The following is a 26182-nucleotide window of genomic DNA, read 5'->3' on the forward strand; positions in this document are numbered from 1 at the left end:
GCCTGCCCTCCCAAGGGGTTGAAAAACTCTTAAAGTCGTTATGGTCAGTGTGAGGGGAACGACCTAAGTGGGAATGGCTAAACACCAAATACTCCAACCCACTATAAAATAAATGTGATTTGATGAAAATCAAGTCAGCGGCGATGCTCGGGAATAGCTCTCCTTCGTACCTTCGGGTATATTAAACTTTGGTTTTCAAGGCTGGGAGACCTCTTAATTGAGTTTATACCTCGACGCGCCGAACGGATCCTTTACTAGTTCCAATTAAAATTAGAAGCTACCCAGTTCACCTCTGAAAGGGGGGATAATCTTTGTGCAAGAGAGATAGTAACTCTCCCAAGATACTTGTCATTTTGTACCCCCATTAGCATTTGGAGTCAGATAATATGGCATTGAGAATCCATTGCGTGAGACTCAGCAGCCGTATTCTGATTAGCTATTGGGTGTGTACCTGAGTCTATAAGCAAAGGTTTTTTTCTCTCACCAAATTCCTTAGGGTTTGCATGTTGTGATTGGAGTTACTATTTATACTACGTGTCTTCTATGTTTTCATCCCTGAAAAAAAAAAGTGAATTACCAAAATTGGAGAAGACAAGAAACAACTCAGTGATTAGAAACTTTGTCTGTGTCAGAACTAGTTCATCCTAAGTCAAAACTCTGTCTGTGTTAGAACTAGTCCATCCTAAGTTGAAACTCTATCTGTGTCAGAACTAGTCCATCCCAAGTCGAAACTATGTCCATGTCAGAACTAGTCCATCCTAAGTCAAAACTTTGTCTATGTCAGAACTTGTCCATCCTAAGTCAAAATTTTGTTTAAAACTAGTATATCTTGGTCAAAAATCAGTCCATCTCAAAATTGGTCATACTCAATTGTCATACTCAGCAATCGAAAAAACACTCAGAATTTTAGTCTCTGCCCTGTGAACAGTCGTACAAAACTAATTATTTATCGTCCTACATCACATCCTGTGTTGTACGAGTTTTGTCATTTGTCGTTCTACACTATATCCCGTGTCGTACGAAACCCAGAAGTCTGTCGTCTGGAGCTAAATCATGTGTCGTATGAAACAGAACTGCCCTAAGTCTTTTGTCATCCTGTACATACCCATCTGTCGTACAGTTCAAGGTAGCAACTCGTACAAAACAAAACTGTTGTTGTCCTATAGCTACTAAATTGTCGTCTGGTTCAATAAATCATGTTGTACGAGTCTCTAGTTTTGTCAAAACATAACAGTCAAACTTGCCTAAAAAGTGTCTACAGTGAACATAATATTTGTTATCATCATCCTAAGCATAAACAGATCAAGACAGTGTACCTCTTCCATTTGTGTTGCATGATTTGGTCGATCATCTTTCAGCTAGTTCAATCAACTACCTATCAAATTTAAGTCACTTAGATGACGCCTTACACAGGATAGATCGTTCCTGAAACAAGACTGAATCTTACACTACTCTTAGAATAAACTTAGATAGGTGTCTCATATAGGATAGATCTTTCCTGAAACTAGACTAAAATCTCAGTTGTTTCTCTCAAACAATACGTTAACCGAACAACTAGCTCTGAAATTGATCTTGACCTGTGTATCACAAACAACTTTAGGTCACACTAATCCATAAAAATGCCTACTCAAACTAGGAGTTCTCATAAGAAAGAGGCCAAAGGCAAAGGACAACGCTTCTCATATCAAGATAACCTATTTTACATGGAGGATCCACTCACTGACATACCTTCGTCATCAAGCAGACCAATTTTTGATGAACCTAAATCTCCCACTATATATGAGATGGAACACAATGACAAGAACAAAAACAACTATAATGTTCACGAAACCGACAATGATTCCTCATCAAGTGAAGCTGAAGAAGAAACAGAACCTCCAGAGAAAGATATTCTTGACTGTCAAAAGGACAAAGACTTTAGAAAAATGATGAAAGCTATCCTGACTCGAGAGAAAGAAGACTATTTCTTAGAACTTAGCAAAACAAGGTGCCAAACTTCCTACTGGATATGATGTTCAGACATTCGTTACTAAAAAGGAAGAATCGCCTATACTCATGATACACAAACAATTACAAGCCTTATGGATGGAGGTCACATAACTAAAGAATAAGGATAAGTCCCCAAAACAATATTTTCTGGAAACAGTATGTCCCTTTCCATTTGACAAAAATCTATACATACCTCCATTTCTTTCACAAGTTGAGATCCCAAAATTGGACAAATATGATGGTACCTCAGATCCTCAAGATCATGTCAGGGAATTTTGTGTTGCCTGTATGGAGTTCATGCACAATAAAATGTACCTCATGCACCTTTTTCCAAGGAGTTTAGGGGGTCAAGCAATGGAATGGTTCTCAAGTCTACCCAAAGGAATAAAAATGTTTGAAGAACTAATCCAACTATTTTTACAACAATACTCATACAACATTCGACATCCTATGACTATGATCGAGCTTTGCAATACTAAATAGAAAATAGGGGAGGCTCTTCTTACATTCCTCCAACGCTGGAGAAAGATGTTCTCTAGGTATTCTCGACCTATCCCAGACTTTGAGAAAATGGATATATTTGTCAATAACTTGGTTCCCGAGCTGAAGTATAGTATACAAATGCAAGTACACCCATCATTTAACAAAATGGTAGATAATTCCATTCGAATGGAAGATGTGCTCATAAAGAAGGGAGATATCTCACCTTGGAAAGAAACACAACCACGATCTAGCTCTAAAAAGAAGAACAAGTATTGGAAATTTGGCAAAGACAACAACAAGATTGTTGTTAACGACGGAGTAGTAGATACTGTTAAAGCTAACACAAAGCCTACAATATTCAAATTGTCTAGTGGTACACAAGCACTTAAAGCTGCTGAGGCTACAGCAGAAAATCCACCAAAGAAAACAAAAGAATGGTTCAAAGAAAAGCCTTAGCTTTCCAAACCTAAGCATGATTTTACTCCTCTTGAAGAATCATATGAATCTGCTTCCAAAACTATGTTGGCAAACAACTTGATAACGCTACCAGATAACTCCAGACCATATGATCTAGAAGTCAAACCAAGATGGTCGAGATAAAACGAATATTGTGACTTCTATCAGAATAAAGGTCATAATATAAACAATTGCATGAAGCTAAAACATGAGATTCAAGATCTCATAGATGCTGGTAAAGTTGTTGTTGGGAATCATCCGACGAATGCTGATCATAAAGTATTTAAGGACCCTTTACCTATTTATGAACAAGGTGATTCCTCAAAGACCAAAGGAGGTGCCAAACTAAATTATACTTATACTAGCAATGACAACGTCATTAACATGATTGAGCCTTCCCAATCAGAATATTGCAATGTGATTATAGTCCAAGATAAACTGAATGAATCACGATATGCAAGAGCTCTGACCTGTTCTCAGAAGAAATTCACTCTCCAAGGAGCTAGTTCTTCCAACCCAACTCAACTGAGATCAAACCCACCAACCCAATCAAACAAACAAAAAGAATCAACCTTGGATAAATTTAAAAGGCTAACTTCAACATCATCTTTTGGATATAGCATTGTTGAACAGTTGAAGAGGACAAATGCTCAAATCTCAATTTTTGAATTGCTAAAACTCTCATCTGCTCACAAAGATATCCTAGACAAAGCATTTCTCACCACTAACGTTCCAAAAGATTTAGACATTGATCGGTTTTAGTCTATGGTGGGTCATCTGACTTCACCTCACTATCTGACCTTCTCTGAAGAAAATGACAACTCGCTAAATCATCCACATAACAAGCCATTGCATATTGAAGCCATGATCCATAAACATAGAGTCAAACATGTTTTGATAGATGGAGGCATGGAGTTGAATATATGTACTTACAGTCTGCTTACACAACTAGGATTCTCTGAAAATGTCATTGATCCCGGCAAGAAAATAACAATAAAAGCCTATGATGAAGAAGAAAGGACCTCTAAAGGTCTGGTATCATTACCTATCAGAGTGGGACCTATAGAAAGAGATGTCCTTTTCCAGGTACTTGATATTCCTTTGTCATACAATATCTTACTGGGTAGGCCATTGATTCATGAAATGAAGGTGGTTCCATCAACATACCATCAATGCTTAAAGTTTCCTTATAATGGAACAAAAGTCAGTATTCTTGCTGATACGAATGTCGTCTATAATGCATTGACAAAAGGTACAAATACTTTTGAGCCTCATAATAGGGAAGCCTCTACAAATGAAGATCTAGAAACACTGATGAAAGACTTAGAAAAGAGATTGAAGATTACAAATACTGGCATGGATGGCTACAAGATAGAACTGGTACTTTCATTAGTTTCTCTCCCTCCATCACCAAAATAGTTGGGCAAACCATTAGAGGCTATGAGAACACAAACTTCAGCTCTGAATACCATAAATGATGGTCTCTTTGTACAGTCATCTACCTCCCTAAAGGATGAAATGGAAGAAGATGTTGTTCTTAACTGGCTCTTTAAGGAAGATAGTCAAAACGAGGAGGTACGACATTGTGAGATTTCCTCTAACCAATATGGTCCTGGCTACAAGATGATTCAATGCATAGGATATTCAGGTACTGGTCCCCTGGGGAAACATCAAGAGGGTATTATTGAACCAATTTAGCTGCAAACAAAGTCCACAAATGATAAGGTTGGACTGGGGTACAATCCGAAAAAGACATCAGACCAAAAACATGTTCCTGAGTCTAAGTGGTAGAAAAGGATATTGCCTTCAATATTACAGGAAGCAGATGCTAAACAAACAAAAGTAGAGTGTGGAAAAGAGAAAGAGGAATAAGGAGTCAAGAAAGAAGAAATAGTCAGTGCTCAAGCTCCGATGGTGTTAGCTACAATAATGTAAGAAGTTGAGGTCCCTGGGGATATAAGAGATGAAGTAGTAAGAATCAGAGAATTGTTTGCACCACTAAAATTTCCAGTCACATATACTGGCGGGTGGCAAGTAGACGATTTAGAGACTAACTCAAATGAGTATGGGGTCCTGACCACCTCTCAGATACATCTAGTACAAAAAATCCAGAAGAGTCTAGTGGTGTCAAAGATGATACTCAAGAGCCGATGCACATAAAACTAGAGAAGGAAATACAGGATATTAGACAAAAGAGACAAGAAAATTATGAACAAGGACTGAAGGAAGGAAGAGTACCAAAAAGCTTTTCATCTATGTACCCCTATGCTAAAACAGAACAAATCAGGTATAGCACTACACAAGAAGAGTTAGAAGCTATAGAATAAGAACCAATTATCATCCAGAGGAAGCTGAATGGAGTAGACGACAGCAAATCACAGAAACAACAAGATCTTGTCAACAGGTGTGTCAGATACAAATGACAAATGAACCACAACATGAAGGAACCTATAGCATTAGAGATGTTGGTGTTGATACCATACATACACTTACTAAATCACTTGAAGAAGACTCGAAAACTTCATCCGATGACTCTGATGACTGTCGTATTCAAGACAATATCTACTCAACCTCAAATTCTGAATCATCTGATACAAACAATGAAAATTTGTCTACTGGTCTTATCACTGTCAAACCACAATATGACATTTAGTCTGGCATAGGGAATGACACTACTAGTATTTCTATTGGATTAGGTCAATTAAATATTAACGTGAACTTTAATAATCATGTTCTAACTCTTCCTGGTCTTGAGACACTTACACAAGGTATCCTTCTAGAACTCGACTTTTCGATCCGCAGTTGTGATTACAATAACATGAATGCTCTCAAACCTGTCCAACATTTATCCTTACTACATCCAGAACTAATTGATGGTACTTTATAGAACCAGCCCATGAATATACCTACTTTTGCCAATGACTATACGTTAGCCTATTATCTCAATGCAATTGAACCCATGTACTCTTCTACCAGTGAACAGATTGAAAACATGACTGTAGCTGATATCAAGTATCTTAGTCGCAAAAACAAGAAAAAAATAAATAAAAGATCTGATGGCGAAAACCATATGTGGCAGTGTTAGAATCTAAAAAAGAGAAAATAAAGAATGTACCTAAAGGTGAAAACCTCTCTGAGGTTCCTGAAGGTGAGATACTTGATGTACTGCCAAGTCATTTCTAGGAAAGGTCCTCCATATTGATCGAGCCAACTCAGCCAGTGAACATTGGGAATCAAGAGATACCACACATCATTCATGTAGCTCAATCACTATCAGCAGAAGAATTGAAAGATTTCACTCATCTATTCTCAGAAAAGAAAATAAACTTTGCATGGGCGTACTCTGATATGCCAGGCCTGCATCCTGATCTCATCATGCACCATCTTTCTATCACACCGGGAGTAAAACCAGTTAAACAAAAACTCTGTAAGATGCACCCACATGTGGCACTGCTGGTCAAGGTTGAGCTAGAAAAACTATTAAAAGCTGGATTCATTAGAGCTATAGATTATGCCGAATGGATTTCAAACATAGTACATGTGTCAAATGCAGACAAATCTATTAGAGTTTGCACTGACTTCAGAGATCTTAATAAAGCTTGTCCAAAGGATGACTTTCCATTATCAAATATTGATATGATAGTCGACATGACTTTTGGGTATGAGATGTACTCACTAATGGATGGATTCTTTGGATATAATCAAATCAAAATAGCTCCCAAAGATCAAGAAAAGACAGCTTTCACCTAGGCATGGGGAACCTTTTGCTGGAATGTCATGCCATTTGGGCTAAAGAATGCAAGGGCGACCTATCAAAGAGAAGTTACAACTATCTTTCATGACATGATAAAACAGAATATGGAATATTATGTTGATACACCTTAGTGAAGACTATGAAGAGATCAACACATATTCAAGAGCTAGGTCATATACTAGACAAAATAGAAAAGTTTAAACTCCAGTTTAATCCAAAGAAGTGTGCATTCAGAGTAACATCTGGTAAACTACTTGGCTACATCATTTCAAAGAAGGGAATCAAGGTTGATCCTGAGAAGGTCCAAGCCATAATGGAAATACTACCTCTGAAGAACATCAATCAAATGAGAAGTCTACAGGGACGTCTCCAATCCTTCAGACGCTTCATTTCTCAGCTAGCAGACAAAGCTCAACCTTTCACAAAAGTATTAAGGAAAGGAATAATATAAAATTGGGATCAGGAATGTGAACAACACCTTTAGCAGATAAAAGAGTACCTGTCTAATCCACCAATATTGATGCCACCTATTCAGGGTAAACCATTGATCTTATACATATCAGTAACTGATTCATCACTGGAGGCACTTCTGGTACAACAAGATGACAACAAAAAGGAATGAACTATTTATTACATCAATAGGACATTGGTGTCTTATGAAATGAACTACACTATAATAGAAAAAGCATGCTTGGCATTTGTCTTTGCATCACAAAAATTAAGACACTACATGTTAGCACATTTAGTCAAGCTGGTGGCTAATATTGATCTGCTCAAATATCTACTCAACAAAGCAACACTAACAGGAAGATTGGCAAAATGGGTCATGATCCTTACAGAGTTTGACATTGAATATGTGGAACACAAAGCCATAAAAGGATAGTTAATTGTTGATCAACTTGTTGAAGCTCCACTTGAGGACACTCAACCGCTACATATAGAGTTTCCAGATGAATCAATAATGCATCTTACTCAACAACCCTAGAAGATGTTCTTCGATGGGTCTTTTACTCAAAATGGTTCTGGTGCTGGAATATTGTTCATTACTCCTCAGAAGTATTCAATCCCAAAGTCTTATAAGATTCTATTCCCTTGCACAAATAATATTACAGAATATGAAGCTTTGGTAAACGGGATCAAGCTAGCTATTGAATGGAAGGTTGCGGAATTACACATCTATGGAGATTCTCAACTGATCATAAATCAAATCAATGATACATATCAGACTCGAGATGATAAACTAATGTCTTATAAGAGAATGGTTGATGATCTTAAGAAGTATTTTATTTTTGTATCATTCCAACAGATTCCTAGATCTGCAAATAGAGCAATAGATGCTATGGCCACCTTGGCGTCTATACATGAGTTACACGAGTCCAATTTTTGCTTTGAATTCTTGGTGGAAGAGTTACATTACCCGGCCTATGATTCTCCTGAGACCCAAATAGTTTGTTCCATTATTTGACATGACTCATTCCGATACAGTAACATCTACTCTTATCTACGAGACCAAATTATACCTAAAAACCTTACTCGTAATGAGAAAAGAAACCTAACTCGAAATGCTTCACGGTATGTTATCACTGCTAACGATCTGTTTAGACAAGGTTTGGATGGTACATTGCTTAGGTGTCTAGAAACTGAAGAATCTAAATGTGCATTATCAGAAGTTCATGAAGGTATGTGTGGATCTCATTCGAATGGTCTTACTTTAGCTTAGAAACTATTATGAACTAGCTAGTACTGGCCAGACATGGAGAAAGATGCTATTAAATTTTCTAAAACCTATGAAAAATGTCAACTACATGGAAATCTCATACATGCTCCAGCAAGGGATCTTATACCCTTCACTACACATTGGCCTTTTTAGCAATGGGCCTTTGATCTCATTGGTCAGATATATCTAGCATCATCTAATGGACATAAATTTATCATAACTGCCACTGAGTATTTTACCAAGTGGGTAGAAGCAGTTCCGCTCATCAAAGCAACTAGTAAACAAGTCCCCTTGTTCATCCTAAACTATATCATCTGCAGGTATGGTATACCTTCATCCATCATGACTGATAATGGAAGACAAATCAAGAATAAATATCTGGACGAGCTCTATGAGAAATTCAAAATAAAACAACACTGGTCATTAGTATATTACCCTCAAGGTAATGGACACATCGAGGAATCTAACAAAAACCTACTGACTATCTTGCACAGAACAATGAACAAATCTGGGAAGGATTAGCATCTACAGCTCAACCCTTCACTATGGGCTTATAGAACAAGTATCAACACCTACTGGGGCTACACCTTTTTCTTTGGTGTATGGGTCTGAAGCAGTACTACCTATTGAAGTAGAAATACCATCTCTACGAGTTTCCTTGCAAGGTTTTGTTACTAATGAAGATCATAGAATATCTAGATTGCAAGAACTTGAATTACTAGATGAACGTTGGCAAGTGGCGTTTGATCATCTCAGGGTGTATCAAAAGAGAATGTCTAGAGGATATAACAAGAAAGTTAGACAAAGAGAATTTCAGGTTGGTGACCTAAATCTGAGAGAAAATCCTAAAAATCAGCAGTTTTGAGACAACAAAGGGAAGTTTGAGCCCAACTGGTTGGGTCCTTACATCATTACTGTTGTATTCGGCTTTGGTGACTAGGTTTAGGTTGTATTTTGCATAACAGTTTGCATATCATTCTATATTTTTGTGAATCTAGAGTGATTTCGGTATGGTAATAATCTCTTAATTCTATGAGAGCTAAAAGTATCATCATTTTTTACACTAAGTGGTCTATTTGTCATCATTTCTTTGATCAAGTACTTGTATTTTTTAGATGATTAGCTGCATACATAAACATTTTATATAGATTCATACATTTCATTATTCACTCATCTGCATTCATCTTATTTCATAGAAAATGAAACATTGCATTTCATATTACTCATTACACATTCATCTATCTGCATATGAAAAGAAACAAAAATAGACATCCATAATCAGTTGCATTACATACTGAAAAGAAATGCATACATATAGAATAACGCATATAAAAAACATCTCATAAATGAATCAACACAAGTACAACGAAGTCAAATCGGATCTCGTATATATATATATATCGTATAAAGTCTACGAGTACAAAATGATGTTGAATGACATATACAAACTCCCATCAGAGCAAGAATCATATAGGCTACAAAAAAATGGGTGTGTCTACAAAAAATATCCGAGCTACAAAAAAATATCTAGCTCTCGACCTCTCCCTCATCGCCTGGTGGAAGAAGAGAAGCCTGATGACCGATATCCTGACGAGGTGCCTAAGCTCCCTCTGACCGTGCCATATACTGCGAGTAGGGAATGACTTGTTGTGCAATTGGAACTGCGATGCTATATGCTACAACATAGTAGGCTACCCTACTAGTTTGGAGAAGGACCTCTTGTCATGAGGCCTCTATCTCTACTCTCATCTCTAAGATCTGGTGATTGCACTCAACCCTAAGATCTACAAGTTGTCGGTCTCGCTCCGCCAGCTGAGTCTAAGCCACTATCAACTGTAATTATAGCTCTACAAGACGTGCTCTCATAGACCATCCCACATCAGTCCCTTGCTCTCTCATAGGCTCTCCACCCCCATCTCCACCTCCAACTCCACCCTGCTCCTCACGCCATTGCCGAACCTATCTCAGAGCTTCTCTCTCCTCCTCAACTCCACCCAATCTCACTCCTACACGCCCTGGGGATCCACCCTCACCCCTCTAATGTCCAACCCTAGCTGGAACCCTACTGCTACCAACACTAGGATCACCACCTACCTATGTCTAAGCCTCATCTCTCTATCCTTGTCCCTATCTCTGTCCTTGGCCCTATCCTAGTGTGGGGGCATCATCCTCAATCTCCTCAATACAAGGTGCCTACTCAACTGGATCTGTGTATCGAGGAAATGAATGCTGCATGGCCAAGGCATAGGATAACCTCGGTGACCATCCTTGCCTCTCCTCATCAGCATATCGGGCATACGTTGTATACTCCTGTGATACCCCCTGAGGCCGGCCATACTACCTCATCACCTGTGATACTACAAACCGCTCCACTATCGTCTATGATCTACCAATAAGAGGCGAGTAACAAAAAGGTCCCTGCGTACTAATTTCCAGTCATCCCATGGCTCTAAGCCCCTATACGGTCTCCATAGTATGACTATCAAGTCATCAAGCTACCACCGCCAAAAATTGGTCTAGCCTAGATGGGGCTATGTGACATAACCGGCATACCTATATATAATCGACTGCCCAAGCTCTCTACTATCATCTACTATAGGTTGGCAAACTGGGAGGTGCTCCCAAGCCCAAACCACCTATAGCCATGCTCCTGCCATCCCTATATACAATCTCATGCATCTTGAGATACATGTGGGCTAATATACAAGAACCCCAGCCAAGCCTCTTAGGGGTCTCCATCAATCTCTCCAGCATCCTGCCCCATCCACACTGGAAACCCTGTTGTCCTCTATCTGGCATCAAAAAACAGCTGATAAATCTTGCTAGAACACACGCTAGTAGAAACTCATCACTGTATTTGCTCATCATAATGTCCCAACTGATGGAACGGGTCAAAATGTCTACATCCCTGAATACATGTCTAACCGCCTGTAGTCCAAGTAACAATGTTGCATCATAATCCACCTTATCCCCAGCAAAAGGGATACAAAGGATCCTATATACATCCTCGGGAGTGATAGTCAACTCCCCCACTAGCAAATGAAATGTGTTATGCTCTAAATGGAAATGCTCAACCAATGTTGTGAGAATACCGTGATTCACACGGATATTTGGTAAACCAAGAAGATGAGTCAAACTGCACAAGTCAATATAAGCCCAATCAACCTCTGATAAATGTCGTACTAATGCCATGGTGGGAGGATAAACGCATCTGAAAAGCACAGGAGGTAATCGAACCTGCAAAAATCCAACAATGAAGCATAAGAAAACATTCCAAATGAGACTACAAGAGAAATAAAACATTACGCAAATCTAACTAAGTCAAGTGCAAAATCAAAATTTCAAGTTTAGACCTTCAAAAATGCCCACTATTTCCCAAACGACAAAACACGGAAGGGCAGAATCTCGTACGAGTTAGGATTGAATTTCGTACGACAAAACATCCCCATACGACAAAATATAAGACCCCGCATGACAAAATGGTCTTTTTACAATCATGTTGCACGATACACGAGTAGGGTCCGAATGACAAATCTAATGGTCTCAAATGACAAAAGATAATTCAAAAATTACTCGTACGAGACAGAATCCTACCTCGCACGACAAAACGTGAAACCCGACTTCAAACATGCCAAAAACTTGAAAAATGAGCAAAAAAAATTCAAAATTGAGAACATAAAGAGGCTTAAGATTGACCACTTACCGCTGGCTCATAGTTTCGGGGTCGATTATGTCATCTCTGGCGCTCAAATTGATGCTCAGGAGTAGGGACCACCATTTTCTTCACAGAAGGCTTTTTGAATTTTCAAACTTGGAGGGTTAAAATGATTTGAAAATGACATCTTTGTCCCATATATAGCCAAAAACCTAATTTTTCAACTTGCTCCGATGGACATGAAAATTGTACCCTTAGCTAATTTTCCTGTTCTGATTCCATTTTCGGGATCAAAATCAAAATTTGAGATCATTTTACTAGTCAATTTCAAAATTTGGACCACTTAGCGCTTTTCATCAAATGCTCATTCTTTCTTCAAATTGCGCTCAATTTCTCATGAGTCAACGTTGAATCTCAATTTTATTCTACATAACAACTTTGCGCTCAATTTCTCATCAATTAATGCCAAATTTTCAAAAATTCCTTAGGATCAATTTGTGCCCAAATAACTTATCATTGCCAATAATTGCCTATAATGTACCCTCGTTATCTTTTGATTTCATTCCCGAGGGGGCATACTCACGACCTTATGAGCTCACATCTCACATGTCGAGAATTTTTATTTATTTATTTTTTTAATCTTTATCAAAAGTCGAGCAAAAATATTTTCAACTAAAGAAAATCAATTCTTATTGCTAAGGGGCATCTCAGCTTCATCGCTTCACATCAAGTTGAGATCTCTCGATCATCTGAATCGAATCAATTGCTAGGGGCATATCAGTTTCATCACTTCAAATCAAGTTGATTTTTGTCTTCATCTAAATCAATCTCTTAACGTTAATCAGTTTCATTGCTTTTCATCAAGCTGATTATTCATTTAAACTTAATCAGAAGTTTAAAGAGTATGTTTGATCACACGCTAAATCTAAGTAGGTGTTCAGTTTCATCACTTTGAATCAAGTTGGACAGTTTATTTTTTTCTCATCATATCTTGATCAATCAAGTTCAAGATTGATTTTTATCTTCGCTCGCTATGTCTAGATCAATCAAGTTCTAGATCAGTAAGATCCGCTTCTTGATCAATCAAGTTCAAGTTTGGTATCTTTTGTTTTCTATCATTCCTCGGTTCAATCAAGTTCAGGATCGGTATCACTTTAATTAGACTTCATTCAGCTTCATCATTTTGAATCAAGCTAAACACCTTGCTCTTCATCTGGTTCATGATCAATCAAATTCAGAACTGCCATCTCCTAGACATCACACATTCTTTGAACCAATGTGTTGCTCGCACATTAATTCAAAGAGGCGCAAATGTAATACCCTAAAAATGGTCATTTAAACCATGGGCCTCTAATCTCGACAACATCACCAAGGTCCTAACCAAAGGCAATTAAATCAACCTTGGGCACATTATTAATTCTTTAATCATCAAATATCACATGGAAAATCAATTACTCAATATTAATTAAATATTTATTTAATTAATTGAATCATTTCCAAGAATATCATTTTGATCAAATTATCCTATTTAATTTATTAAATATCCTTGCATATTTAATTAATTAATAAATTTGTCATTTAACCATGCAAAAGGAATTAATTTATTACAAAAAAAAGGAATTAATTACAAAGCAAGAGTTGAATTGAAAACTAAACAAAAAGAATTGAATTGAGAGAGAAATCAAACTTGAGATATTATTTCTTTTTCTAAATTTAGAACTTGAAATCATAAAAGCAATTAAATTGAATTATTGATTATTCTCTAAAATTGGAACTCAAAGCTTTTTAGAAAAAGAAGTTCACTTGAATTAAAAAGACTCTTTTCTTGAATAAATAAAAGAATTGTCTATTTTTATCACAAATGCATGGAATTAATTTAATATTATTTCTAATGCAACTTGAACTTCTTATCTAAATGCATTTCAATTAAACTATAATTGGAATCTATCTCAAGGTTAACTAAACCTGATTTCTCAATTATTTTCAATTAATCCTAAATTGAGTTTTTCTCTTGTAATTCTCTATAAATTCAATCCTCAACTCTCATTCCAATTCACCCCAGAGATTTTTGAGAACACACTTGGAGATTATTATCACGCTAATTTCGCTATGGAGTCATTGAAGATCATTGTGCTTTTTTAGATTATTTACATCCATATTGCGTGAATCCATATTGCTTGAATTCGTTATTGCTTGAATTATTCATCCATTTTGCATCCATATAGTTAATATCATATAGATTAAATCCTTCATCTTGGTGTAGTCTAGTCACTGGTATTGCTTATAAAATATTTGAGAGCAATCTTATACTCGCATCTTTTAGAAGGCAATTAGTCACTTTGTTATGGTTTATTACTTATTGATTATTTATTTACTAACCATACATGTAATGACTTAATTGAAGTGTTGTGCTTACAGCTACAAACCCTTTTTCACACACACAACTAGACAAAAACTAATGTTGATGAACAAAGAAAAATTAAGGAAGGCTATCATCAACAAGTTTTCTCTAACAATGATGATGATTTCTAGAGTTCTTGTGTAAATGTTGTTGATTCAATGAGATAATAGATCAATCTAAGAAGACCTCTAGATGAATAAATTGGATCCCTTATTGTTGCTACTATTGCTCAAGCAAGAAGTAGTTAAAACTTGAGAAATATAACTTTAAATATGGATCAAGATAAACCTTGAGAAATAGAATTAGTTTGTTCATGAAGGAAACACAAAACACTACTAAGAGACTTGAAGATATGAAAAAAATAGAAGAAAATAACAAGGCACGTAGAAATCATAAAAGTATAATTTGAGAATGTAAAAGAAAACCAAAACTTTGTCCCTGTAGAGAAAGAAGCTCCTCTAAATAGTTCTTCTAAAGTTGTTGTCTCTATAGAGAAGAAAAAAATTGCTAAATCGGATGTTAGTAAAACTCATATTGTCACTAATTTCAATGTTCCTACATTTGACATAATTAAAAATTTATCTCAAATTAAAATATCAGTTCAATTGTTTGAAATGATTAAAATAGAGGATCATAAAAAAATGCACTATATCTTATTATGAATGCTTCTAGGGAAAAAAATAAGATACAAGCAAATCAAGCTACTTCTAAAAAGTTAAAAGAAAAAGTCAAAGTAGATGATGAAGCTATAGAAATCCTTTAGGTCTATGTAGGATCTACTTTAACCAAATGCCTATCACAAATAGACCCTTTCTATGTTACATTGTTTATAAACAATAAACTTGTAAAATATTTCATGATTAATTTTGGATCCTTAAGAATTGTTATGTCATTTGGAATCATGAAAGAGCTAGGCTTATGGGTAGATAAATCTTATGGAAAATATTATGCTATGGATTCAAGAATTGTTCATTTTATAGGAATAATAATTTTTTTTGAACTAACTTGTATAATTCTCTAAGAAGACATATTGCATGAATATAAATATTCTAGATATTCTATCTCTATATGAAATGTTACTATCTAGAAAATGGATTGTTGCAGTAGGCATAAGTATGCAATTAGACTTGTCATATGCAACTATTCCAATAAATGGAAAGAAAATAAGACTAGCTAGAAGAAAGGTCTCTTAGATTAGTTGAAATTATTTTTGTGATGTGAACATGGATAACTTTAGAGTTGACTCTTCACAACCAATATCAAAGAAAAATGATATTTTGAGTGCAAAAGTCTAAGACTTTAGCTAACTAGTGGTAGATGTATTTTGATGGCATATGTTCCAAAGAAGGATCAAGAGTCAGTACAATTTTAATTGTACCAAGTGACAAGTTTTAAATATTCTTCTCTTCCAAATTTTGAATGCACAAATAACACAATAGAGTATAAGGCACTTATGCTAGGTATAAACATGACTAAGAAGCATGGTATTAAGATGTCGAGAGTCTTTGGTGAATCTAAATTGGTGGTTTGACATGTCAAAGAAAATTATTCCTCAAAACATGAAATATTGAAACATTATAAGTTTTTAATCTAGAATACATTAGAATTTTTTGATGCATTTTCTATTGACTGGGTTGAAAGATCAAAAATTGTAATGGCAGCCTTTTTGGTTAACATTACTTTGAGACCTAATGATATAACTCTTGTAGGAATTTTTAAATTTGAAGTCAAGATAAGAACTTCTATACTAGACAACATATACAATTGGTGGGTATTTAATGATGGCACAAACTTTTTAATTTTTTTATAGTGCATTGATGAATACCATTCACAAGAGATATATTTTTAAGATTTTGTTGAAGTAGTAGATGAAAAAGAAATATTTTTGGGAATGAAGTGATTCTGCAAAAGTATTAGTTGTACTAGAAAGAGTTTTTGATAATGTTAATAGATAAATAACAAAACCTACACCAACCCATTATCAATATTTGGAAGAGGTAAATTGGGGATTGATACCTCTCCCAAAAAAGTATATATTGGCAAGTAAATCAATCAAAAATTTAGGACTATTCTTATTGCCTAACTTAGGAAATATAAGCATGTGTTTGCATGGTCCTATGATGATCTGAATGCACATAGAGAAAAATTATTCCAACATGAGATACCTCTAAAACTAGATGCTAAGCCCTTCATACAAAAGAAAAGACCTATTAACCCGACTTTGGAACTAAATATTCAACAAGAACAACTGAAACTTGGATATTTTGGGATCATAAAGCTAATAAGAAATTCCACCTGAGTCTCCAACTTGGTGCTAGTAAGGAAGAAGAATGGAGACATAAGACTGTATGTAGATTTTAGGAATCTTAACGTGTCTTCATTAAAAGATAACTACCTACTACTTAATATGGACACTATGCTACATAATGTAACTGGTTATAAGTTGTTATCCATGATGGATGGATTCTTTGGCTAGAACTAAGTGAAGGTGAAAGAATCATATCTATAGACACCTAAAATTGTCATGTCTAATTAAATAAATATTTTATTTATTTAATTACTTTAGCCTAATTCATCTATTAATTAAATAAATCTTTATTTATTTAATTAATTCATTTATCCTCTTCTAGCCTTATTTCTCATTTAAATAAATACATTTATTTATTTAAATTATCCTTTTCCTAAATTAAATAAATATCTTATTTATTTAATTATCCCACTTCTTCTATTAATTAAATAAATCTTTATTTATTTAATTAAGTCATTAACCTTTTCTACCCATGACACATGTCATTCATCTCTTAATTCAAACACTACCTACCCCTTTCATTATTTTATTATTTCTTTTACCTACCCTCTAATCATAGCCGACCTCCTTTTACACCTCTCAATCTTATCCCTCCATTTCATATTGTGTCTTCTATATAAGGAGATACTTCCTTCATTATCAAACCCTGATCATTCATGCTAATGAATCATCTTTTATGCAATTGACTACATTACGATCCTACTTGCAACAACATTTCATTCTTTGTTGAGCTCTTGTGCACATAAAATCTTAGAGCAAATATATCAAGCAAGATCAATGGAGATAGGAAGAATGGAGATCCAAACCCTATTGGACATGTGATGGTATAATCTTTGTGATTTCATTTGATTTGCATTGTCTTAGGTAATCTTCATATGTTATGGTGGATCTTTGTTGTTGTTAGGCTAGGGTTTTGTGGTTGAATTCATTTAGCCTTTCAATATTGTTATTATTGTTATCCATTTTCACCATATACATTTTGGCATGCCCGGTGGGACCCTTGTCCCTTTTTGCATTTAACATCCTTGTTGCAGATTTTGTATTTTGAAGTTGCAGATCTGACGTTTTCGGCAGCATTTTGATATTCCCACGTCTGCGCACTTTTGGATCGCGTTTTTTGTTTTTCTGGCACGTTTGCACTATTTTTAGCCGCATCTGTGTCCAGAAGTCGTGTCTGCATTCTGTAGCTGTGTCTATGTCTCATAGAACTGCGTCTGTGTCACTCAGTCATGTCTGTGTTGAGGGTAATCGTGTCTGTGTTCACCAGTTTCAATTTTTGGGTTTATAGATTCAGTTTTGGATTTTGCGTTTAGGGTTTCAAATCTGGTTTATTTTGAGCTAACATTTTCAGATCTAGCTAACGAAATTGGTGCAGCTTGTCTCAAAAGCAAAATCATTTGGTTGAAGGCCCCTATTTTCACAGAGTCTTTTGGGTTTAAAATTTACCTAACTTGTGTGCTTGCAGGAAGGGGTGATTATTTGAAACAATCCAAACTACTAACAACTCTTTGTTGCAGGTCCTTGGCAAGGGTTTTTGGATTTTTATTGTGTGCTTTGTTTTCATAGACTAGCAAACACTTCAATTGGTGCACTAAAATTGAATCATTGTCTTTTGTGTCTTGAGCAATAGGCTCTTTTTGTTTAATCTTTAGAGGGCCTATCTTCCCGTGTGGTCATTAGGACTACTAGTGAGAAGAGAATGACCCAAGTGGTAGTGAGGAAAACCCACCTCTTCCGAACCACTATAAACAACTGTATTCATGGTGAAAACTATGGATAACATGTGCTGATTAGTTCATACTGACACTATGTCTCCCCATAAACCCGTTTGATCAAATTTATTTGATCATTTGTAGGGCGTAACCCCTACCGGCTGGGAGCCTTCTGTATTTACAGAGCTAAAAGTGCTGCATGTATGGCCACATGAGCGGATGCCCTTACTAGCACCTTTTTGTTTTAGAAGCCCAAATCCTTCTAGTTGTTGGGGCAGGAGGTCGGACCTCTGGTAGCAGCCCACACACATACGGTTCTTAGTAGAGATACAAAGTTTGCCATGGGGAGTTTTCATGGGGACTGATGCTTGGCTGACTCGAGAAGTGAGTGCCGAGGGTGGAGCCAGTGAGGTCAAACATCTAAGTATCCACTCTGAATAGCGTAGCCTCGGGGGTAAAACCCCATGTGGGATCAACAACTATTGTCTTGGCCAGCCATAAGAATTGTGCTTGACTTATTTTAAACATTCAAAACATTCAAGACCAAATAGTAAAACATTGTGTCTTTTGTGTCTTCAAGTGTATGCAAAACATTTTTACATCAAACAACACACTTTTATTGGAGTCATTTTTGAGTCTAGACACTTGCAAACATTGGGTCTTCATCAATATTGTGTCCTCTTGTCACGAAAAACAGTCAAACAGTCAGATTTGGTCACAACAAAACAACTTCACATACTGGAAAAAATTGCACAAATTTTGCAGAAACGCGTTTGTGTCTGACATAATAGCGTCTATGTTGTATAACCATGTTTGTGAAGGGCAGAAATGCGTTTGTGTTCCCAGAATCAACATTACAATTTGCACAAAAATCTCAGAGGCGCGTCTGTGTTGAACAGAGCCACGTTTGTGTCAGGAAATCGTGTCTGTGAAGTATATAGGTGCGTTTGTGTTCAGAATTGAAAAACTGTTACAGTCCAGCAAATAAACACAGTCAGTTTCAGAATTCTTGAGCTTCCTAGGTCATTTCTCCAGGGTTTCATTTAGCATTCGACCTGTCTTTGGGTCTCACAAAGTCCATCATTGCTTCACACCTCACATTACATTCACAATTGTCTAAACTTGAGTCAAAAGGTCACTTTCTTGTCCTCATCATACTTTGTCAGCACACTACATACAATAACATTTTGCTAGGTGGTCCCTCATCAAGGTTTCCTACCTTTGGGTCTCATTTGGTCTTACTTAGAGTCAAGGTTAACTTACCTCATCAAGAGAAACTATCCTCTCTTTGGAAGTCATGCCTACTCTACTACATACATACTTGGTCTTACACTTTGGACATTGCAAGTACACCTCAGATTCATTTACATTCCATCCAACCCTTGGTCTTCCATACTTTTTCCATTTTTCATCTAGTCTCACACATCTCAGTCAATACCTAGTTCATGGTTGAAACCCATCTTCAAAAATCTAGGAGAGAAACTAAAGAGGCTCAAGAGTCCACAAACATGAGTTCTTATGAGTATGACAATGATATCTTTTTCAATTCCAATCATACTACATTACCTGACATGGATGCCTATAGAAACATTCCAAATGTTGAGAACATAGACACTACAAACAACAATGCTACACATAATGACAATATGGACAACTTTTCCATACATTCAGCAGATGTGGAAGAATCCACTATGAATCCCCATTTCAATCGATTGGTTGAGGAAATAATGAGAAGGGATAGACCATACTTCTTAAAAATGATGGCACAAAGTGGGGCCAAGATACCTCATGATTTTGACAAGTCTCAAATAATGGAAAATCAACCTTTGCAACAACCTCACTCCAACATGGATCAAAGGAGACCTAATAGTGGAGGCAATAGAGGACCACATATGGTACCTAAATCACCATAATCTTTGTTTCAAAAACCAGAGGTCCCATACACACATGGTCAAGCATATGATACTCACCTTTGCAGACCATTATGGAAGTCTTATGCAGACAGATATGCTCAATCACATACCAATGCTAAGGATCAACCACCAAAGCAATTGGATATTCAAAGGCATGCTCAAAATTTGGACACAAGGAAACCCCGTGTCAAATTTGGGGGCAACACATTAGAACATGACATGCCTGTAGAGTATGGTATACATGCACAAAATAGATATGGTGTTTCTCAACATGAACCTATACCAAGTGGTCCATATACGCAGCATCACTATAGACCTCCTCCATATGAACATGTGTATGATCAATATCATCCATATATGCAACATTCTCCTCCTCCAATTGGCGCCTCAAGCATGGGGTATGGTCTAAGAAGTCGATCTCCACCTAAGAGCAATTTGGAGCAACAAATCAGGGACTTACAAAAGAAAATGGAGGACATAAATACACCGAAGCCAACATACACAATGAGAGACATATGTCCTTATCCATTTGACAAGAGCATTCCAATGCCTCCTTTTCCTACACACTTTCTGATGCCTAAATTTGATAAGTATAGAGGAAAAGGGGATCCTAAGGAACACATAAGACAGTTTTTCACAGCTTGCATCGAGGTAGCAGCAGAAGAGACATATTTGATGAGATTATTCCCACAAAGCCTAGGCGATCAAGCTATGGAATGGTTCTCCCAACTTCCACCTGGTATTAAGTCATGGGGTGATCTAGCAAAGGCATTTATCTAGCATTTCTCCTACAATATAGAGATAGACATATCAGTCACTACTTTGTGCAACACCAAACAAAAGGATGGAGAATCTTTTTCATCATTTTTACAAAGATGGAGAAATCTAGCCAGCAGATGTTCTTGTGAAATTCCACAAAAACAAATGGTAGAGATGTTCACACAAAATGTCAACAAAGACATTGGCTATGACTTAAGAAAAGCTTGTTTGTCCACCTTCAAGGACGTTATTGAAAAAGGCTTAGCGACAGAAAAGGTCCTAATTGAACAAGGAGTCATTAAGATATTCAAGGAAAACAAAGATGACTTTAAGGGAAAAGACAAGCCAAGATTTTGGAATAAAAACAAGAACACAGTCAATGATGGTGTTGTTGACGCCAACACAGTGCAACCCAAATTCATCTTTTTGGGATCAAGTTCTACAAACAATCAAGTGAATACTCAAACAACTTCCAGATCACGAAGGAAGTACACTTCATTGGGAGAACCACTTGAGTCAGTCTTCAAAAAGCTAGTAGCAAACAAGGTAATCACAGTTCCAGAGTTTCCTCCATATGAACCAAAGATTAAACCAAATTGGTGGAATGATGATGAGTATTGTGAATTTCATAAGAGCAAAGGTCATAAGACAGGAAATTGTCATCGACTGAAGAACATCATACAAGATCTCATTGATAGGGGTGACATTGAGATTGAAGGGCACTCATCCAATCAAGAACATGAGATGTTTAAGGAACCATTCCCAAAACATGACAAGGGAAAAGCTAAAGCCACAGATGACCAAACCAACTATACCAGAGCATCCTACAACTATGATTCAACCATCAATCACATTTCAATGGATAATTATGTCTCTACCATTATCATCAAGGACAAAACACCTGAGAATTCTACCCAAAGACCTAAGATTGTCCTAAAAGGCATCAGATCTTCTTCCGAACCTACCTCTGAATGTCATGTTACAACCCGCCGAGGTAAAATCACTTTGCCAGGTGCTCCAAATAAAAACACCGCTTCCTCATCAACCAAACCTGAGTATGACCTTGTAGAACAGTTAGGGAAGACACCCGCGCTAATCTCCATCCTTGAGCTATTACGCATATCCCCCGCTCATAAAGCCATTCTTGACAAAATCTTCAGAGAAACTACCGTCCCTACTGATCTGAACGTGGACCAGTTTCAAGCCATGGTGGGATACCTTTCCGTTCCACATTCCCTTACATTCATAGAAGCCGATGACACCTCCGTAAGTCAGCCACATAATGCACCGCTACACGTTGAAGCCTTCATACACAAACATAGAATCAAACGAGTCCTAATAGATGGAGGAGCAGGTCTAAACATTTGTACATTGAGAACTATTAAACAATTGGGATATTCTGATAAAGCTATGAATTCTAAAAACAAAATTACCATCAAGGCATATGATGATGAAGAGCATTCATCCAAAGGCACAATCACCTTGCCTCTTAGAGTTGGGCCAGTTACGAAGGATGTGGTTTGTCAAGTCCTAGACCTAGATCTCACATACAATATATTACTAGGACGTCCTTGGATTCATGAAATGAGGGCAGTACCATCAACATATCATCGATGCATCAAGTTTCCACACAATGGAGTTGAAGTGAGCGTCAAAGCTGACCCAAATCCATTCATATATTGCAATAATCTGCGACCTTGATCAGAAATAACAATCCCAGTCAATCGCGAAGCTGTTCCTTCATTGACATATGTGGATCTTGAATCCTTAAAAGCTTCTACATCCAAACAAGCAGAGATCAAAGAAAAGTTCAAGATTAAAGACCCGGGATGTGGTGAGTATATCTTTCATGTTGATCAACTCCCACTATCTCCTAAGGTATTCAGTCAACAAGAACAACCTAAAAACAATTTCCAATGTCAAGGAATTGGGTGTGAACCACCTAGTGTTGTGGCTACTAAGTCTGAATGCAAATCTCCTCTAGTGGTGCAAGCAACTCTTGATATCAATATTCCTAAGAGTGGTTCTAGCGAAGAATCTATTGAGCGTATCACCAGCCCTCTTGAGAACTCACATAGCTTTACCATATCATCCACTCATTCCATTTCCACTCCACTTCTAGACTTGGATCAACAAGAATGACAAAAGCCCTTACTCATTGGGGATGAAAAATCAAGCTTTGAAAAGAAAAATCTACAAGTCAAAAATAAAGAGAAGTCCTTTAGTCCAAATCAAAATCAAAAGCTATTGGACTCTGCAAAAATCAAAGTCAAGGATACAAATCCTATGAAGCAAAAAGAACAAGAGTTGATCTCCCATAATATCAAAATAACTGGGGGCAAAAGCTCTAAAAATTCAAGTCAAAAAGCATACTTGTTGATCCTAAGTCTCTATCATGCTATCCTACTTTCACTTCTTTTCACAATCACAAGCCTTCATCACTCATCCACTTGTTTCACACATCCATTCCCTTCTAGTGATACATCATGGACCTTTAATGGATCTTCCTTGAAGGACTTTGTTGTCAGGGATGCCCAAACTTCTTTAGGTGACACGCATACGAGCCTATGTAGTCCACACACTAGTAATTCTATCTCAATTCCTTTATCAAGGAACACAGTCACTCAAGCTACACATCATTCAGTCAAGGAATGATGCAGCTACAATCATAAAGTCAAGCCTTGCACATTTGAGGTAGTTGATTTGGTTCTCAGAGAAAATCCTAAAAATCAGCAAGACAGAGAGAAGAAAGGCAAGTTCGAACCAAATTGGCTTGGTCCTTACATCATTACAATAGCATATGGATCTGGGGCATATCAGCTCTCAATTATAGAAGGTGAACCTTTGGAGGATCCTATCAATAGCATGCACCTTCGCAGGTTCTACACATAGCTCTTTGGAATATCCTAATTCAAAAAAAACAAAAAAAATCAAAAATTTCAAAAACACAAAAAAATTCAAAAAATTTCAAAAATACAAAAAAAATTATAAAACAAAAAAATCGTTACTTGGTGAAAACCTGGCAAACAGGCACCTTGTGACACAAAAAACATTGAAAAATCGAAAAAAGTAAAGAGAAATAATTTCATCCAACGGTGAAAACCACTTCGGTGGCGCCCTGGGCAAGTACCATGGTGAAAATTGGGTCACCAGCGCCATGCGTAGAGACATTGCTCCTCCCTCCTTCACGATTCTCTTTCATCACTTCACTTTGCACACACTCACAACCTATTCGTTCATAATAAACTTACCCATTCCCATCATGGCTTGTTATTGATCTACCCAAGATTGGTTAGCCATTCATAATAAATCCCCCTTTTCACCCCCTTTTCATTCATAATAAATCAGCTCCTATTTGTGGCTAAGGCAAATCCTATGTCTAGTGATGGGTGTGGAACTGAGAACATCACATGTTTCGAGGAGTATAGTTTCTTCCAGTTTTCTTCAGTCTATCCGCGCACAATTCACAATAAAGCAGCATCTGCATCACAGATCAGCAATAAAGTTCCGTCTTCTTCGCAATAAAGTATCAGTTTCATGGATTCAGTCAGTTTCAGATGAGACAGCAGCAATAATGGGCTTCAACAAATCAAATCTTTCAATAGACTCAGACAACATATGGTTCAGTGCTATCTATCCTTTTTGTGAAAGTAAACATTATGACCACAATCAAATAAGACTTATACAAGTGACAAGAGACACTAAACTTGAGGACTATAGTGGATGTTGGTGTCGAGTCTTGGTTTTCTTTTGATTTTATCTTTTGGTGACATGTCTTTTAGCTTTTTTAGGATGTCTCTGACTAGAGATTCTATCTCCAGGATGTCTTTGACTAGAAAGGCGAGGATGGGGTATTGTCACCTATTTGTATCTGTTGTCTGTGGATTGTCTCTTAATAATGCTATGACTTGTCCAAGGATATGAGGACACTGTGAGTATAGTATGAGCTGGGGCATTCCTTGTTTGTGACTGTCTTATCTCCATGCAAACAGGTACAATGACTTTCTGGGTCAAACATATGCCTCGATTGTCATAACCTACTTGCCATAATAAAGCTCAATGATGATAACGCACAAGAAGCTCTTTCACTTTCATATCTTCTGTCTTTCATCCCCCTTTCTTGATTGACTTCCATCTTCCTTCTCGAGTCCACGTAGCCCGCTATCACATGATTGAGTATAATGACACACCAAAAACATTTGCATTTCATATAGTTGCACCTGCATTACCACATATAAGCATTTCATACATACATATAGATATCACGTCCTGCACACAACATATGTTAGAACATTTTATATTCTCATCATGTAAATTTACATTTGCATTATCATATTCATCTGCATTTCATACATTCACATTTACAAATGCATACACATATAAAACATAAAAGAACAAAAAAAAATATATTGCATTGCATCATATACATATTTGCATCCATAACATAAAACAAACATCACATAAGAACATCTCATCATATAGGTACACATGCATATAGTTGCCGCAAAGATGAATCATCTCATATATATAATCATAAAGTGTCATGATACAATGATGTCAAAATCATATGGCTACAAAGCACCTGCAGGTGTCTACATCATCATACAAAAATGGTACAATACTGATACATAGGGAGCCCTCTATGGCTATGATGAACTCCCTCCCTCAGAGTCGACTGGCCTCGACGGAGTCTGAGCCCTAGAAGGACCCACCCCAAGATCATCTCTCCTGGCCCCTATGTCCTCTGTAGCCACCCCTCATGTCGCCCTATCCGGACAGAGGAACCCACTGATAACTCCTGCCAGCACTGTTGGTAGTGCTAATCCTGTCCATGTCATGGTATCCCATGCCACATGTCCCACCCTCATCTCTAGTCCCAGATCCTAGAACACTCGCCTCAGGGCATCCCTGTCTCCATCTTGATTGTAAGGAATTAAGTCCCCATCGATCGGTATCCTTAGAATCCTATATACATCCTCGAGGGTGACTGTCATCTCCCCATCGGCAAATGGAACGTACAAGTCTCGAAGTGCCA

This window comes from Cryptomeria japonica, chromosome 5, assembly GCF_030272615.1.
Source record: "Cryptomeria japonica chromosome 5, Sugi_1.0, whole genome shotgun sequence".
NCBI lineage: Eukaryota > Viridiplantae > Streptophyta > Pinopsida > Cupressales > Cupressaceae > Cryptomeria > Cryptomeria japonica.